Genomic DNA, 5,707 nt, shown 5'->3' on the forward strand with positions numbered 1-5,707 from the left:
ACTCAAGGAACAAGATAGTTGAGCAGCTCGGCAGCTGTATCCATGACTGAGCAGCCCTTTTTAGGATCCACTCTGCTCACCCCAAAAAGGGGAGGGGCTAGAAAAGGTGCCCTAAACATAGTCTGCCTCCCCTTTTCCCTGACTGGATTACTGCGCCCAGTGGGGTCACCACCCAGTGGTCGTAAAAGACAATTCCTCTTTGGAACATGGAATATATGGACTTTGTCAGATAACACAGAGAGCGAGCGTCCTGAATGCAGAACTGCCATCATTGCAAGAGAGCTGCGACGTTTTAACATCGATATTGCAGCGCTTCAAGAGACTCGAAGAGCAGGCAAGGGACAACTGAAGGAAGAAAAAGGAGGCTTCACATTCTTCTGGAAAGGTCTATCTGAGCAAGAACTTCAAATACATGGGGTAGGCTTTGCTATCAAAAACTACCTTGTGAAGCTCCTGTCAGAAGTCCCTACCTGCATTAACGAGCAACTCTCAACCCTTCGAATAAAGCTCACCAAAAACCATCAGGTTACTATTATAAGCGCTTATGCACCAACACTGGATGCCGATGAAGACATTAAAGAAAATTTTTACTCTCAGCTGGATACCGTCCTATCAGAGATGCCTAAGGAAGATAAAATTACCCTCCTGGGTGATTTTAATGCAAGAGTTGGGCGAGATTTCGATCTGTGGCCTGGGACTATTGGGAAAGAAGGAGTTGGCAACAGCAACCAGAATGGAATCTTACTTTTGACGATATGTGCAGCGCACAACCTTGTTATTACCAACACACTCTTTCGACAGAAAAATAAATTAAAAACTTCATGGAGGCATCTTCGGTCAAACCACTGGCACCTCTTAGACTATGTTATTGTCCGTGCTAAAGATCGACATGATGTGCTCCTTACCAGAGCTATGACGAGCACCGACGACTGCTGGACAGATCACTGACAAATACGCTCCACGATGGCTATCAAGATTATACCTCAACGCAGGCTTCAAGGAAGGAAACCAAGGCACAAAAAGAACACTCAAGCCCTTCAAGTTCCCATTAAGCGGGATTGCTTCCAAACGGCTCTTAAGGATCATCTGCTTTCAGAATTCCCTGATAACACCAAGGAACACTGGACCAAGCTAAAAGCATCCATTATTGCAGCCTGTGAACAAACTATTGGATACCAAACCAAGAAACACCAGGACTGGTTTGATGAGAATGACATTGAGATTGAACGCATGATTGACAAGAAAAGGAAGGCATTTCAGATCTGGCAAAGAGATAGAAACTGTGCCACTAAAAAAAAAACCTATGCCGATGCTAAGGCTGAGGTTCAAAGAAGAACCAGAGAACTAAAAAACACCTGGTGGATAAAAAAAGCTCAAGAGATCCAGCACTTAGCCGACACTCATGATGCACAGAGTTTCTTTAAAGCCACAAAGACCATCTATTGGCTAATAAATCATGGCATATGTTCCCTATGCTCAGCAGATGGTACTACACTTCTAAAAGATAAAGACACTATTGCACTGTGCTGGAAAGAACACTACCAACATCTCCTTAACCACAACTCCCCCGTAGCTGCTGAGGTCCTCTCACAAATTCCGCAAAAACAAGTTAGAGATGAGCTTGCAGTATCTCCAAATCTGGGAGAGTGCACAGCTATTAACCAAGTGAAAAACAACAAAGCCAGTGGACCTGATGGGATACCTGCTGAAATCTTCAAAGTGGGTGGAATTGAACTTACACAACAACTTCACAAGCTCATCGAAAAAATCTGGGAAAGAGAAGCGATCCCAGCAGACTTCAGGGATGCCAAAATAAAATTATCAATCTCTTTTAAAAAGGTGACAGAACTGATTGCAGAAACTATCGAGGCATCTCTCTATTAGCTGCGGGTGGCTAAATTCTTGCAAGGATCGTAGCAAACCGTCTCTTAACAATATGCAATGTGAGCCTTCCTGAATCTCAAAATGGTTTTCGGCCTTCTAGGGGGACAGTGGACATGATTTTCACCGCTTGACAACTTCAGGAAAAATGCAGAGAGCAAAACCAACTCCTGTATATGGCGTTTATCGACATGACTAAGGCTTTCAACACTGTAAATCGTAATGCCCTGTGGACTGTCCTTCTGAAAATTGGCTGCCCAGATAAATTTGTAAACATCTTTTGGCTCCTCCATGATAATATGACAGCAACAATCACAGATAACTATGGCTCTCAAAGTGAACCATTCACAGTGGGAACAGGTGTTAAACAGGGTTGTGTTATTGCCCCAACTCTATTCATTATTTTCATTGCCATGATCCTACACTTCGTCAAAGGGAAACTCCCCACTGGGGTAGAAATCATATATCGAACAGATGGAAAGCTCTTCAATCTGAGCAGGCTGAAAGCAAAGAGTAAGGTTACCGTAACTTCCGTCATAGAGCTTCAGTATGCTGATGACAACATAGTGTGTGCACGCTCAGAGGATGACCTCCAAACCATCCTAAATATTTTCGCAGAATCTTACGAAAAGCTTGGCCTGTCGCTCAACATCCAAAAAAAACAAAGTGCTGCACCAACAAGTACAAAATAAACCCTCTGCAGTGCCACAAATCCAACTCAATGGTGTAACGTTGGAAAATGTTGATCACTTCTCCTACCTAGGCAGTTATCTTTCCACAAGGGCCAACATTGATGCCGAAATCCAGCATCGCCTGAGCTCTGCGAGTGCAGCTTTCTCCCGATTGAAGTGCAGAGTGTTTGAGGACCGGGACATTCACAGGGTAACCAAAATGCTTATTTACAAAGCTATTGTACTACCAACCTTACTGTATGCTTGTGAAACATGGACCACTTATAAACGCCATCTTCAGCTCCTCGAAAGATCCCATCAACGGTGTCTCCGAAAAATTTTACACATCACTTGGGAAGACAGGCGAACTAATATCAGTGTACTGGAAGAAGCAAAGATCTCCAGTGTTGAAGCAATGATTCTTCAACATCAACTTGGTTGGACCGGTCATGTTGTGCGGATGCCTGATGATTGTCTTCCAAAGCAACTACTCTATTCCAAACTTAAAAATGGAAAGCGTAATGCTGGTGGTCAACAAAAGAGGTTTTAAAACTGTCTGAAGGCAAATCTTAAAAAATGTAGCATAAACACTGACAGCTGGGAAACACTGGCCTGTGAGCGCTCCAGTTGGAGAGCAGCCTTTACCAAAGGTGCCATGGGCTTTGAAGACACTCAAACTCAGGATGCAAGGGAGAAACGTGCTAAAAGGAAGGCATGCTTGGCAAATCCACACCGTGATCAACTCCTGCCTGGGAACCAATGTCCCCACTGTGGAAGGACGTGTGGATCCAGAATTGGCCTCCACAGTCACTTACGGACTCATTGTTAAAACCATGTTTATGGAGGAGGCGGAGGAGGAGGAGGAGGAGGAGGAGGAGATCTTAGTTCTGTAGAGCTTGTAAGACCGAGTTGTATCACCAGTCCTAAGGTTGAGGGCAGCAATGGTTTTATTTTTACCTTTCCCTTTCCCTTCCCTTTTTATTTTCTTCTCACTCTTTCCCTCTTCCTGTTGGTCCTTTCCCTCTTCCCCTTTTATCCTTCCCCTTGCTGGGCTAGTAGCTGGTAATCAGGGTGCCTCAGTTATTGGAATCGAATTGTCTTTTAATCTATCTGTTTTATTGAATTTCTGATGTTCTACACTGCTCTGAGCCCACTTTGGTGAGGAGAGCAGCTTAAAAATCTGATAAATAATAAGAATTGTTGTTGTTGTTTAAAAAGGACCAGGGCGAAGGCTGAAGCCCATTCTCCCCTTTCACTGTGGTACCAATCCAGATTTGACTCCCGTGGTGCTTTTCCCACAAGGAGGTCACAACTGCTGCCCTGCTGCAAGTCCCTGTGGCAATCTTCTGTTTCGCAGTCTCGATTTGCCCATAGAACTGATGGCATACTTGCATTCTTTTGCAATGCTAGAATGTTGCTTTTCCTCAATTGCCTTATAACAGGACTAAGTGGTGGTTGCACCTGATTTTTAATGTGATGTCATATGCCTCAGAAACATCTGATAATTCCCATTCCCACAGGCCATGAGATATACTTAATCAGAAGAGATCCCCTTTCATCAACAATCCTTGCACTTGCTCCTGTCCCTTTTTGATTGTCTGCACTGGGAGGGTGCAGAGGACCCTCACTCACCCACCACAAGGGTGAGTGCGTAATGAGCCACTGTTTGAAATATCATGTGCATTCCATAGCTTTCCTGCAAAAGGAAGTCCTGCTCACCAACATTTTGGAGTTCCTTGAGAAGAGTTACAAGCACCTGCATGAGGGTGAGCTGTTAGACATGATATGCTTAGACTACCAAAGGGGTTTTTGATTAGAAACCTCACCAGACTACTGAGAGTAATCTTACCAGCCATGGGACCAAAGATTGGGCCCACTGGGGGATTACAAATTGGTCAAGCGACAGGAAGTTGGAACAAATGGACAGTTCTCTCAGTGAAAGAAAGTGAGCAGTTGGGTCCCACAAGGATCAGAACTGCTATTATTTCATTTATTCATGCATGATCTGGAATTAGTGCTGAGCAGTATAGTGGCTATCTTGGTAAACCAAATTCCGTGCTGGAGACTATTGAAAAAGGAACTGAAAATGAAATGTAATGTAATGTCCCTGTACAGTTCTAGAGTGTGGTCCCATTTGTAATACTGTGTACAGTTTTGGCATAGCTGGGGAAAGTGCAGAAGAGGGTTTTTTCGCTCTGTGTGGGATGGTCGTTCTCTTCCATGGAGTGTGTGGCATAGGGAGGGATGCACAGTGATGGAGATGGCAGACACATTTCTTGCCAGTCTGATCAGCCAAATCAACCCTGGTGATCAACAGGGTGATAGATGTGGCAACCAGATTGCTCTTGCATCTAGAATTGGGCAACCAAACAATTAAGGGGTAACAGTGCTTTTCCTTTGAGAAAAGGCTGAAGAGCTTGGAAATGTTCAGTCTATAAAAGGTGACTAAGTGGGGAGCAGACATGATAGAGGTTTAAAAATTTAAGAAGATAAAGTGGATAGAGAGAACTTTTCGTCCCTCTCCCATAATACTGACCTCAGGGGCACCCAGTAAAAGGAAGTGCCACTTTACTCCATGAGAGATTAAACTGTGGAGTTAACTGCATGAAGATTTAATGATGGCCACAGGAAAAAAAATAAAAATATTATTTGGACAAAAATTCTGGCCCACTGGTCTTATGCACCCCTTTAGAATTAACTTTGGGAAATTATTCCAATAAAAGAGACCACTCCAATATTGTCAGGGAACTGCAGGCAGCAAGGGAGGAGAGAATCAGGGGGTACAGAGAGAGGTCTCCATTAATCAGCAGCGAGTCCTCAGAGGACAGAGAAGAGAGCAGTGAGTCTGGGGAGGAAGGGGTGCTTCAGAGAGAGGGGGATCCACGTCACAGGGAAAGACGGAAGGGGCTGGGCCGTTGGCTCTGTTGGTCTCGCGGGAGAGGGAAAAGAGAAAGTAGTTAGAGCAACGCCTCGTGAGAGACGGGTGGCTTTGTTTATGCTGGATGTAATCTTGTCGGAAAGCAATAAAGAAAGGAATTTATGGCGACTGGCCTCGAGTGAGTCCCTGCTAATTGCAGCCACGGAGGGAGGAGGCACGCGTCACAAATATATAGAGCTTTCTTAGTGACATTATTGAGCAATTGCACAGAAAGGTA

Source organism: Podarcis tiliguerta (genome assembly GCF_965153285.1).
Source record: "Podarcis tiliguerta genome assembly, chromosome: W".
NCBI lineage: Eukaryota > Metazoa > Chordata > Lepidosauria > Squamata > Lacertidae > Podarcis > Podarcis tiliguerta.